Source organism: Bos javanicus, chromosome 14, assembly GCF_032452875.1.
Source record: "Bos javanicus breed banteng chromosome 14, ARS-OSU_banteng_1.0, whole genome shotgun sequence".
Lineage (NCBI taxonomy): Eukaryota > Metazoa > Chordata > Mammalia > Artiodactyla > Bovidae > Bos > Bos javanicus.
This window is the reverse complement of record NC_083881.1, coordinates 34295486-34309233: the sequence shown is the minus strand read 5'-3', so window position 1 is coordinate 34309233 and position 13748 is coordinate 34295486. Positions and strand designations below refer to the sequence as shown.

Here is a 13748-nt window from a genome sequence, read left to right as displayed (position 1 = left end):
AGGGTTTGACCTCACCATGAAGATCAGGGAAGGCTTTCCCTCAGGTGGCACATGAGCTGGGGTCTGAAGGATGATTAAGGGTTACTAGGGGAACAGTCTGTGGAAACAGTATTCCAGGCAGAGAAAAGAGCCTCTGTGGAAACCGTAGAGCTGGAGAGACGCTAGCAGGAACTGAGACAGGCCAGCATGGCTGGACCAGAGAGAATACAGCACCATGTTCAGACAAGGCTCCGGTGAGAAAATAGGGGCCAGACCACGCCCCTGTGAGGGCCCTTCAAACCAAGTTAAAGGGTTTTTATCAAACCCTACAATGTTCCTCTCAACCCTAAAACAGATGGCTTCAGAATCCTATATGGTCTTTCTCAAAGGCCACCTCCTCCAAAACACCCCAGGCAGGCCTGGTGTGCTGCGATTCATGGGGCCGCAAAGAGTCGGACACGACTGAGCGACTGAACTAAACTGAATTCTTTAAAGTCAAATATGTTGTCGTCTCCTCCACGCCCTGAGGCATTCTGATCATATCTGTGTTGTCTCTTCCGCCTGGCTCTGCCTTGCATTAGGGTTATTTTTGTATATGCCTCTCTCCCTTGGCTCTTCCCAGGTGGCTCAGCAGTAAAGAACCTGACTGCCAATGCAGGAAACATGGGGTTCCATCCCTCGGTTGGGAAGATCCCCTGGAGAAGGAAATGGCAACCTGCTCCAGTATTCTTGCCAGGATAATCCCATGGGCAGAGGAGTCTGGTGGGTTACAGCCCATGGGGCCCAAAGAATCAGACACGACTGAGCAACTAAACAACAATTCTCTCTCTTGTTTGCTTGGTAGTTTCAAGGATGTGAGTTATTCACCTTTGTCTGCCATTCACACACTACAAGGGCTCAGTAAACGGTTTGCTGTTGTTGTTGTTCAGCCGTGTGGTCGTGTCTGACTCTTTGTGACCCCATGGACTGTAGCCCACCCAGCTCCTCTGTCCGTGGGGTTTCCCAGGCAAGGATACTAGAGTGGGCTGCCACTTCCTTCTCCAGGGGATTTTCCCAGCGCTGGGATTGAACCCAAGTTTCTTGCATCTCTTGCATTAGCAGATGGATTCTTTACCAGTGCACCACCGAGGAAACTCTACCACAGCATATAGACATAGAGTAAATCAATAGTATTAAAATTTCACAGAGAAGGGGGTTTGGTTAGAAAAAATATGTCTTTTTTGGCTTTACCACTTGGGGGATCTTAGTTGCCCAACCAGGGACTGAACCCGGGCCACTTCAGTGAGAGCACTGAGTCCTAACCACTGGAAGGCCGGAGAACTCCAAAAGATGTCTTAATAGAGTCCTTCGTGGGCTAAGGATGAACAGAAAGATGCTACTCTAGAGGTTGTGCTCTTAACCACCAGTTAACAGTGCTTCTCAATTCTCATGTTATGTTTTTTCTTTTCTCTGAGAACAAATTGAAGGAGTAACACATTTCATCAATAATGTGGATTCATGAGCTGCAGAACAATGTGAATTTATAATCTGCTAAAATGCACCAGTCTTGAAATAGCTAGTTTAGGTATCCCCAGTTAATCAATTACGCATTTATCAAATAAAACTTAATGTACCATGTACACATTTTACTTCTCCTGGTAGTCTTCTTTATACTGTTTAACTACATACAGTATTTCTATGACCCAAGACAATTCTAGGGAAGTTTATGGAGTAGGTACAGGTGATCCTGGCACTCCCCTATTATCTTGGAACTCTTTACTTTTCCTCTTAGTGTTCTCTCTTTTCATCTCCCCTCTCTTATTCATTTATTCATCAAACCCATAAACATTTATTGAGTACCTTGCGCAATTTCATCCACTCCCATGATTTTAATGACAACATATATGCTAATGAGCCTTATTTATTTAATGAATCCAAAATCTTTAATCCTGGCAAAGATTTCTTCCCTGAAGTTCCAAAGGACCAGACTGCCTAGGGGACCTTTTGTCTTAAAAGTACCCCCCAACTGCTTCACATTCTGTGTATCCAAAAATGAAGGAATCCCCTGAGGGTCCTGTGGTTAGTACTGTATGCCTTCACTTCCAAGAGCCTGGGTGCCACCCCTGGTCAGGGAACTAAGATCCTACCACTAAGGTGGATCATGTCAGGACTAAATCATGTCTAACTATTTGCGACCCCATGGACTGCAGCATGCCAGACTTCCCTGTCCTTCACCATCTCCAGGAATTTGCTCAAACTCATGTCTATTGAGTTGATGATGACATCCAACCATCTCATCCTCTGTTGCCTCCCTTCTCCTCCTGCTCTCAATCTTTTTCAGAGTCAGAGTCTTTTCCAATGAGTTGGCTCTTCATATCAGGTGGCCAAAGTATTGGAGCTTCATCTTCAGCATCAGTTCTGCCAATGAATATTCAGGGTTGATACCCTTTAAGGTTGACTGATATGATCTCCTTGTTGTCCAAGAGACTTTCAAGAGTCTTCTTTAGTACCACAGTTCAAAAGCATCACTTCTTTAGCACTCAGCCTTCTTTATGAGGGATGGCAATTCCATCCATCTCATCATCCAAGCCTCAAACCTGGAAACCTTTTATTAATATCACCAGTCACATTACACATTTTGATGATTATGTGCCCTTAAGATCTCAGACTCTCTCTCTATTCCAATTACCATTCCTAAATTCAGATTCTTAACATCATGTCTGGAAAACTGCTTCCTGTTCTGACGTCTTTAAATAGCTGTTCATTGCTTAAAGAATGTAGACCCTCTATGATCTGGCCTCTACCTACTTGTCCACATTGGGTACACCACCCATCATGATTCACATCCTAAGATCTTGAAGCTTGTAACTTGTTTTTAACATTCTTATTTTGAAAATGTCTAAATCAAAAGCCCTCTTGACCTATATGGATCTACAAAGCTGGCTCAATAGTAAAGAATCCCCTGTGATGCAGGAGATGCGGAGACACAGGTTTGATCCTTGGGTCAGGAAGATCCCCCGGAGAAGGAAATGGCAACCCCACTCCAGTATTCTTGCCTGGAGAATCCCATGGACAGAGAAGCCAGTCAGGCTACAGTCCGTTGGGTCCCAAAAGAGTCAGACACGACTTAATGACTAAACAACAACAACAATGAAAGCCTTTTTTAATATATAGACCAGAAAACGCAGTCTTTATTTGTTTTAACCAAACATTTAGTACCTAAAATCTATTCATCTCTCTCTCTCTCTTTAAAGTACACTCTTCTTGAAGCAAGGACATGAGACAAAATATGTTTATATTACCCCTACAGTGCCCTGTTAAGTGCTCAATATATTTTGACAAAATGCTATTGACTATTATTTTATAGACTTGCATGTTCTTTCTCTTTGGAAATAGAATTATAAAACCACAGTATTTCTTACCCGTGTAATTTGATGGGAGGAAAGACACAATAAACTATAAATTCAATTTACTGACTTATTATGGAAATTGAGATATTACTAAGTAACACAGATACCCTCTCCAGCTTTTTCAAAAGACAGATACACAAAAATATAGCTATTGCTGAAATCAGTTTGTGACAGGCTTTCTCAGTTTACTTAGTGGAATTGTAGCCTGTAATCAATAGGTAAACAACAGGATTCCCAAGGAACAAGTAAATCTCTTAAAGAAATTGATGAAACTGTTTTTGTTAAAAATTTGAAACTTTACCCAAACCATAGAATTTAATTTCAGAAGGGAAAAAAAGGTACGTAGAATCATAGGTACCTATTAGTTTGAAGAATATTTAGAATATTTAGTTTAGATTTCTAAACTCATTACAGGAGATACAAATACATCTGAAATTATCATAAAAAATATTTACGTTATAATTTTAATTTTTGAGAGTCCAACATTTCTTTCAGTTTTGTGAGTGAATCCCAGGATTTTCTGAGTTCAGAGGTGTGAACTTCATTTGGCCTTAATGCCAGTCTGGAATGAAGGACTTGTCTTCTAAAATCCTGTAGAGAAATTCATTGTATCTTTAAAAAAAAAAAAAAAAGAGCTACATCATATCTGCTTTAAAAAAAAAAATTCCTGTATTTCCCATTGTGCCAGAGTCACAGAAATATTTCATTTGTAAATCAATACTGGCCCTTCCCTGGCAATCCAGTTGTTAAGAATTAAGGACTAGTTTGATCCCTGGTCAGGGAAGTAAGATCCCTCATGACACTTAGTGTGGCCAATAACAGAACACTGTATTGTAAATCAGAACTATCTATCTTGTTCTCAACTGTCAGGAAAATTGTTACCAAATTTGAAACTAGTGATACATTTGGACTTGCTGCATTCGGTTCAATTACCAGTGTTAGCAAGTTGGGAAGGCCAAATGGCTCAGTAGTAAAAGAATCCACCTGCCAGTGCAGGAGCTGCAGGAGACCTGGCTTCAATCCCTGGGTCAGGAAGATCCCCTGGAAAAGGGAAAGGCAGCCCACTGCAGTTTCTTGCCTGGAAAAGCCCATGGACAGAGGAGCCTGGCAGGCTACAGTGCATGGGATTGCAGAGTCAGACCCAACTGAGCGACTGAGCACACACTAGCAAGTAGGGTAAATGCAGTACCGATACAGGGCTTTATCCATCTACCCATCTACACTCACGTTTATCGACCCCTGGGTCAGGTTTATTTTCTGCCTACCTATGCCCGCTCCCATTCAGGGCACACTCCCATTGGCCACTTAATTTTTCCTTTGACTGCGACTTTATTTCAAGTCTGGTGCTCTGTTCAGAGTGTTCAGAAATGTGTTGAAATGTGAATACATTTGTGGAGGCTTCTATATCTTTTAAATCAGAAGTATATAAATAAAAGCATTTTAGCAAATCAGCTTGGTCACTGCTATATCTTTCAAAACTGTGCAAACTATGGAACTAATAGGCTATTTGGAACATATTTTAATTAAAATTCATATACAAGTCAATGCATAAAATATACATTAGGCTATGTTGTCTACAAAGATTTATGGATATTAAAATTATCTAAGAATTTTCAAGAATTGAAATACACATAGCTGAAATAACTAATACTCCATTTGTATGAAAAGCTAATTAATTTGCTTTATGAGAGTGTTGAATAGGCATTCACCACATGAAAGCATTTTAGTCCAACCACTTTTCACAAATACTATACTTCTGCTGCTTATAGAAATAGCTAAAGACTTGCAGTGGTAAAAAGTAACACCCTTGTGGTAATCAATATGTAGCATTAATGCTACATATATTATAATTCCAACTAATTTAGGTCTCTTTTTGTTTTATGTTCCAATGTACAGCATTTTCATTTGGTGATGTCAAGAGAATGAAAAATGTGTTGTTTAAAAAATGAAGTATTAAGTTTACTGGAGATACCACGTCTTACAGAAACACTCAAAATGAGGAAGCATATCTTCAAGTACAACTGAATAATGTAAACTAGAAAGAGGTAGAAATAAATTACACATATTAATTACCAACATATTTATTTAATTAAAAATAAAATGCAAAGTATACACAGAAGTCTACAAACCACCACAATTCAACTGCTATAGTTCCAGCATCCTCAGCCAATCTTATATGCAAACATAATTTTGACATGTTGTCATAATATGTTAGAATAAACTCATATTTTCATAAGAAAGAATATAGGTTGTGTTTTAATGTTATATCCACAGTTCACTTTATTTTATTATTGATGTAGAACTTCAACATATAGCGGCTTTTTTTTTTTTTTTTTCTTAAGACACATACAGTTTATTAGAACATTTGTCAGTGGAGATCTCCATTTTGGGCCAACTTTTGAAAACCTATTTATTAATTAGAAGTAAGCTGACAGATGAGACAGGAAAAAAAACACCCTATTTATTAAAATCAACACATCTCTTTTACTTCATTTCCTGGATTCTTGACTCTTTAATCCAATTAGCATTAGGGTGTGGAATATGAAAAATAATCTGCAAAATCATTACTCAGTTCAGAGTGCTTTCTAATGACCTGTGTATCATCTGCCTCATTCTGGTATTATTAAATTTTCTTCCAGTTAGGAAAAAAAATCCTTTTTTAAAATGAGCAGAAAGGACTTTTTAGGTCAGTTATAGATTATTAAAAGTACAGTCAGCACTCGTATCCAAGGATGCAGGATCCGTGGACATGGGGTGGGGTGAGGCTGATCATACTATATATTTTATATAAGGGCAAACCTGCTGGTGTCCTGGAAAAAATTACTGGTGGATGCCGACTGACCTACCGTGATAGCAAGCACATCAGTGGTTGCCCCGAGAAAAGAGGGTGGTTGGTTGGGTAGGAAGCAGAAGAAGGGATCGTCAAGGGGCACAAAGAAACTTGAGGAAGGGAAGGATCTGTTCAGGCTTCATCAAAGTGGTGGTTTCAAGGAAATACACATGTCACAGCTTATCTAACTGTACACATCAATCATAATGTGTTTTCTTGTATGTCAATATCCCTAATATGCTGTGTTTAGTTGCTCAGTCGTGTCTAACTCCTCTGCCCATGGGGATTCTGCAAGCAAGAATACTGGAGTGGGTTGCAGTGCCCTCCTCCAGGGGATCTTCCTAACCCAGGAATCTCACCCAGGTCTCCCTCATTGCAGGTAGATTCTTTACCGACTAAGCCACCAGGGAAGCCCATCCCTTAATAAAGTTGTAAAAAACAAAAACAAAATAATGGACTTCCCTGGTAGTCCAGTGGCTAAGACTGCGTTCTCAATGCAGGGGGCCCAGGTTCAATCCCTGGTCAGGGAACTATATCTCACATGCCGAAACTAAAGATTCTGTGTACTGCAACTAAGATTGGGCACAGCCAAATAAATAAATTAAATAATTTTTTAAAAATAGTTCTATCATACAAGTAAAGGTAATTATTAAAGTAATTATCAAGTGACTGTGATTTTATGCCATTATTCTTGAGGGAGTAAGAGGTTTTCCTTTTTACCTCATTTTTTGGTGGTATTTTATTTTTTTAAATAAGTCTTTTTTTAAAGACTTCCTGGTGGCTCAGACAGTAAAAGTGTCTGCCTACAATGCGGGAGACCCGGGTTTGACCCCTGGGTCGGGAAGATCCTCTGGAGAAGGAAATGGCAACCCATTCCAGTACTCTTGCCTGGAAAATCCCATGGACAGAGAAGCCTGGTAGGCTACAGTTCATGGGGTTGCCAAGAGCCAGACATGACTGAGCGACTTCCACTTATTTTTTAAATGCAAAATCAAAGAAGTTTTAACTCAAGAAACTTTTAATGTACTACAATCATGCATTGTTTTGAGATTACAAACCATCTTCTGCTGATATCTTTATGATATGTCTTAAACGTTTTATTCTTCAAGTTGATGATTAAAATTTAAAACCTTATGTTTATTATTTTTTATACTTGCCACTTAAGATCAATTATACTTGTTTCATATTTCCCATTATTCACATTTAATAAATGTAAGTCTTTCCCTGTATATTAAGACAATGAAATGTCAAACAGGATTCTTAAGGATGAGTTTGTGATCACAACTCTGGGAGAAATGGCCCCATATGTATATTAAGTGACTTCAGTCTTGAAAGAAGCATAGTTTAAAAATAAGACAGAAAGATGTACTTCCCTGGTGGCTCAGTGGTAAAGAATCTTACCTGCCAATGCAGAAGACACGGGTTCGAGCCCTGATCCAGGAAGATCCCACAAGCCAAGGAGCAACTAAGCCCGTGTGCCACGACTATTGAGCCTGTGCTCTGGAGCCCTGGAGCCCCAACTACTGAGCCTACGTGCTGTAACCACTGGGGTCTGTCTGCCATAGAGCCCGTGCTCCACAGCAAGAGAGGTCACCACAAAGAGAGGCCCGAGTACTGCAACTAGGGAGTGGCCCCTACTCTCCGCAACTAGAGAAAAGTGCAGCGATGAAGATGCAGATGACACCACCCTCATGGAAGAAAGAGAAGAAGAACTAAAGAGCCTCTTGATGAAAGTGAAAGAGGAGAGTGAAAACGTTGGTTTAAAGCTTAACATTCAGAAAACTAAGATCATGGCATCTGGTCCCATCACTTCATGGCAAATAGATGGGGAAACAGTGGTTGACTATTTTTTTGGGCTCCAAAATCCCTGAAGATGGTGATTGCAGCCATGAAATTAAAAGACGCTTACTCCTTGGAAGGAAAGTTATGACCAACCTAGACAGCATATTCAAAAGCAGAGACATTACTTTGTTAACAAAGGTTCGTTTAGTCAAGGCTACAGTTTTTCCAGTAGTCATGTATGGATGTGAGAGTTGGACTATAAAGAAAGCTGAGCGCCGAAGAATTGATGCTTTTTAACTGTGGTGTTGGAGAAGGCTCTTGAGAGTCCCTTGGACTGTAAGGAGATCCAACCAGTCCATCCTAAAGGAAATCAGTCCTGAATATTCATTGGGAGGACTGATGCTGAAGCTGAAACTCCAATACTTTGGCCACCTGATGCAAAGACCTGACTCATTTGAAAAGACCCTGATGCTGGGAAAGATTGAGGGCATGAGGAGAAGGGGACGACAGAGGATGAGATGACTGAATGGCATCACTGATTCAATGGACATGAGCTTGGGTAGGCTCTGGGAGTTGGTGATGGACAGGGAGGCCTGGTGTGCTGCACATCGGGTCACAGAGAGTTGGGCACGACTGAGCGACTGAACTGAACTAAAGAGCCAACACAGCCAAAAATAAGTAAATTTCTAAAAAAATAAGAAAGAAAGGAAAGATGAAGGAGAGAAAGGTAAAGGAATAGAAAGAAAGATGCATAATTTCAGTAAAATTGTAACATACTTATATCCCTTTTGTTTTCTTACAGGGGCATATTGAATTAGTTCTGCTTAATTGAAAGGCTTGTCACCAATGGGACGTCCTGCTCCCCCATATCCCAGTCACCAGATGCATAATTTTAATCCAGCTTCAAATACAAATGGAAAAACTGAACTTATAATAGTATTACAATAAAACATCTTAAAATCGTGCATTTGTAATTCCTTAAGATGAACAAATGTGTCTTGTACTTAGCTAACCCAGCTGTACTTGCTTTGGTGTAAGACAGTAAATTAGCAAATTGGAATTCTGAAATTGTTAAGGTTTTGAAATGCAGAGAATCCAAAATGATTAAATACTGACATTAACCAAAAAGAAGCCCTTATTCTTCTTACCTTAGACTGAAAATCATGTATAACATATATTTTAATTTCCCATTATAAGTTAATGAAATACAGTAACATATATATATATATATTTTTTTTTCCTTTAATTTGGCTGCACTGGGTCTTCATACCAGTGCTGCTAAGTCACTTCAGTCGTGTCCAACTCTGTGCAACCCCGTAGACGGCAGCCCACCAGGCTCCCCCGTCCCTGGGATTCTCCAGGCAAGAACACTGGAGTGGGTTGCCATTTCCTTCTCCAATGCAGGAAAGTGAAAAGTGAAATTGAAGTCGCTCAGTCGTGTTCGACTCTAGCGACCCCATGGACTGCAGCCCACCAGGCTTCTTGGGATTTTCCAGGCAAGAGTACTGGAGTGGGGTGCCATTGCCTTCTCCATACCAGTGCTAGGGCTTACTTATTCTCCCCCTACCCCAGCATGTGGGATTTTACTTCCCCAAACAGGGATTGCACATCCCCTGCATTGGAAGGTGCGTTCTTAACCACTGGGCCACCAAGGAAGTTCCCTAGTGATATCTTTATTCTAGACTTTATTTTTTTAAAGCAAATTATTTTGACATGACAAGATAGATGCCACGCAGAGGGCATGCTGCTTGCTGAGTGACTTGCCCTGCAGAATAGTTGCTATGCAGCCTTGCTTCAGGAAAACCTCTCAACCAAGTTCCTGTCTTCCATCATGGACAGTAGAACAGCTGGAAATTAAAGATTTTGAGACACATAGTGTTTTCATTAAAGAAGTTTTATATGTACAACAGCAAAGGTCTTGTTTTTTGTAAATTAATTTTTACTGGAGTACAGTTGCTTTACAATGTGTTTTAGTCTCTACTGTACAGCAAAGTGAATCAGTCATATGTATGCATATATATCCACTCTTTTTTAGATGTCCTTCTCATTTAGTCACCACAGAGTACTGCAGCAAAGGTATTTATTTTGGGGGGGTTTATTTGTTTTTGGGGGCAGAAAAGGTTTATTGCAGGGCCAAGTAAGGAGAATGGGTGGCTAGCACTTAAAAACCTTGAACTCCAACAAAGGGATTCTTAAGAAAACTTTGAGGGGAAAGATACCATATTCTTTAAGGGGAAAAAAATACCACATTTTTATCAATCCTACATGAGAACTATGTTAGTTTTATTGCTATTTTACTCATATTTTTATGTTATTGTAATCACATATGAAAGTATGTTTTATTTAAAATATTAAAGCTCTTCAGGATTTCCCTAATGGTCCAGTGGTTAAGGCTTCATGCTTCCAATGCAGAGGAAGTGGTTTTGACTTCTAATCAGGGATCAAAGATCCCACATGCTGCTTGGCCAAAATAAATAAATAAAATATTGGAGATCTTAGACTTTCTCCATTTTCACTAAAAAAACCCTTAGTACGGGCAGGTTTAGGTAAACTGGCTCTTGTGATAGACATTTGTGACTTTTTTTGCCCACACCACACGCATACCAGGAAATTCCCTTGTAACAGTTTTCTACATGTGACTCAGCAAGCTGGAGAAGACAACACCTGGCTGTCCCCGGCTAGGTTTGACATCCTATACAGAGACTGGTTTGATGTGATGCTGGAGTTTCATACGCATGTCATTAAATTTGTGGTCATGTGGCTGCCCTTGTGGCATCTTCCTTCTCCAGCCAACTTTCGGAATAAATAGTTTGCCACAGTAAGTTGAAGGGAAAAAGAACAGCGGCCTGGGGTGGGGGGAAAGCGTACCTGTTTGTCCAAATTGTGGGAAATAACTATTCATCTTAGAACACTAGGAGAGTTTGTAAGAATTTTTCCCAAAAATTCAAGGAACAGATTGTTGAACTACTTTTTTGGCTTTTAGTACTAGAATGTATAGCTGATGTGATGGTATTTTGCTAACCAATGAAAGTATTCATACTAAAAGAAAATTAATCTGCAAAAAAATTAACTGCTTTTAAACAGAGATGTAAGGTTAATGGATAAAAAGAAGGTATGGAACTTTATATATTCAATTTGAGTAAAGTATTCATGTGTGAATACTTCACTACTTACACTCAGATATGATTGTATATTTGATAGTATCTTAATCTTCTTTTTTAAAGTAAAAATTATATGTCTCAGGTTGATTTTTATTCTATTTCTAGCTTCACCAGTTTCTCTGTTTTAATGAAATGCTCTTGATTTTTCCACTGAAAACTGAAGGTGTTTATTATTACTTTCAAGAACATCTATAAAAATATTAACACTGGACCTGCCATCTAATGACATGTCAATAAATTAATTTTCAGCTGTGTGGGGAAATAAGAGTATCACATTTAGTTGTGAACTTACCATTTGACATGATATCAGATTAACAATAGTCAGATAATTAGAATATGAGACACACTGAATGTAATTCTGGCTTTCTTTAATGGTTTAACGACTAATTCAGAATTTTGCAATGTCTTATCCTTGTGACCTTTTTCATTCATCATTCATTCCAACTGTATTTAGGTGTCTTATGACATGCTAGACACAGAACTAGGCACAAGAAATGAAAAGACGAATAGTTGCACAGTCATGGACTCTGCCCTTCAGAAACTCATATCAAATAATAATAACTGGATAGATAAAAGAGCTGCACACTGAAGCTTTCCAGTTTTTAGCATGCCAGATATTGAAGAGTTCACAGTACATATAATTAACTTGAAGCAAGACTATATTATCTGCTGGTTTTATTTATTTTTAAAAAATTATTTATTTATTATTTTGGCTGTGCTGAGTCTTCATTGCTGTGGGTGGGCTTCTCATCACCATGGCTTCTCTTGTTGCAGAGCATGGGCTGTAGGGATCAAGGGCTTCAGTAGTTGTGGCAGCACAGGGGCTCAGTGGCACCATGGCATGTGGGATCTTCCCAGACCAGGGATCAAACCGGTGTCCCTTGTACTGCAAGGCAAATTCTTAACCACTGGACCACCAGAGAAGCCCTCTTTTAGTTCTTTTAGTTTAGTTCTTTTAGTGGTCTTTTAGTTCTTAATTTATTTACTAGTGCCCATAATAGTCGATTTGAATTGATTTGTCCAGTACAATTTCATGTAACTATATGAATGCTTATAAAAAATCAAATTTAATAAAGTATAATACCTTCTCGTTTATTAATCTTGCAGTTCTGTTTAAAAGCCATTCATTTTTTTCTGAGATTAGTTTTCATTTAGTCTGAATGCTTTTGTTGGTCATCAAAATTGTGTCATATGATTTATACCTTAGGCTTGCTCTGACATACGTTTGGTACTTTTAACAGCACCTTAGTTCAGCTCATCAGTTGCAGTGGGACAGAATTATTTGTCTATTTCCCAAACCTGTTATTTCCTGGTAGGAAGTATTATGTCATCTCTTTTCTCAGCTCAGAAAGCCCAAATTATCCAACTACAGAAAGAGAAGAGCTTTTGCTGTGTACTTGGTATCTAACTTTTATCTCTGCCTAGATTTACTCCATGAAAAATACACCTGAAAGAGCTGAGAGAAGTGGAGACAGTGGCCCAGAAAATTTTGGAAATTCAGCTCCATTTTTATTCCGTCTTCTGATTGTGCCTGGTGCTTGGAAGAGCAGATATGTTGTGGACCCAGATTTAAGCTGGAGAGTGGACAGTCCTTGGAGAAATGCTCTAGGCTGGAGTGACACACAAATCCCCTGAAGGCATCACCGCACCAGAGCTTGGCTCTGAGAGAGGGACTGCCCTCAGGGGCTGTGCAACCTTGGGGGAGGGTATGGGGTTTAACTCTTCATATTTCCTACCCGCCCCACCCCCCACTGCCCCTCCTCATGCAACCTCATTGTTGTTTCCTGGCTGACTTCAAGACACCACTCAGTTGGGAATTCCTTGGTGCTCCAGTGGTTAGGACTTGGCGCTTTCACTGCAGGGGCCCGGGTTCAATCCCCGGTTGGGGAGCTAAGATCCTACACACCTTGCAGTGTGGCAAAAACAAACAAACAAACAAAACAGACACCACAGGTTGCTGAAAACCAGAGCCCGAGGGCCTATGAAAGGAAGACAGTGTCAGGATTGACCTTGAAGTTGAGGCTGGACAAGGAAGAAAGGGAGGATTGGATTTGGGTGAAGGACAATAACAGGTATTAGGAGAAACTGATTGATTATACTTTGGGCTTCCCAGGGGCCTCAGTGGTAAAAAATCTGCCTGCCAATGCATGGGATGCAGGTTCTTTCTCTGGATCTGGAAGATCCCCTCTCCAGTATTCTTGCCATGGAAAATCCCATGGACAGAGGAGCCTGGCGGGCTGCAGTCCATGGGGTCGCAAAATAGGTGGACATGACTGATTGACTAAAAAACAACAACAGTAATCCTCAGTGCAAGGATGGATTTGTACATTTTTAAATGGATGAAGAAAAAGTCAAAAGAATAATAAATTTGAGGGAACTGAACATTATATGAAATTAAGATTTCAGTGCCCCTAAATAAAGTTTTATTGGAACACAGCCACATCCATTATTACATACAGTGAGTGGGTAACTGCTCTTCCACTGAAAAGGCAGAGTTGAGTTGTTGGAACTGACATTTATGACCTCATATGTATGAGATCCTATGTTCCACAAAGTCTAGAATAGTCACTATGTGCCCTTTTACAGAAAAAGTTTACTGACCCCTGC

At 39.8% G+C, this 13748-nt stretch overlaps 1 long non-coding RNA gene across 2 annotated transcripts in view; it reads left to right on the top strand.

Moving 5' to 3' along the window:
* LOC133260515 (uncharacterized) overlaps positions 1-8943 on the top strand; it is a 120079-nt gene extending 111136 nt beyond the window's left edge. For both annotated transcript variants that reach the window (XR_009740842.1, XR_009740841.1), the window contains exon 5: positions 8783-8943. This is a non-coding gene — a long non-coding RNA (uncharacterized LOC133260515). The remainder of the gene's footprint in view (positions 1-8782) is intronic.
* The last annotated feature ends 4805 nt before the right edge of the window (positions 8944-13748 follow it).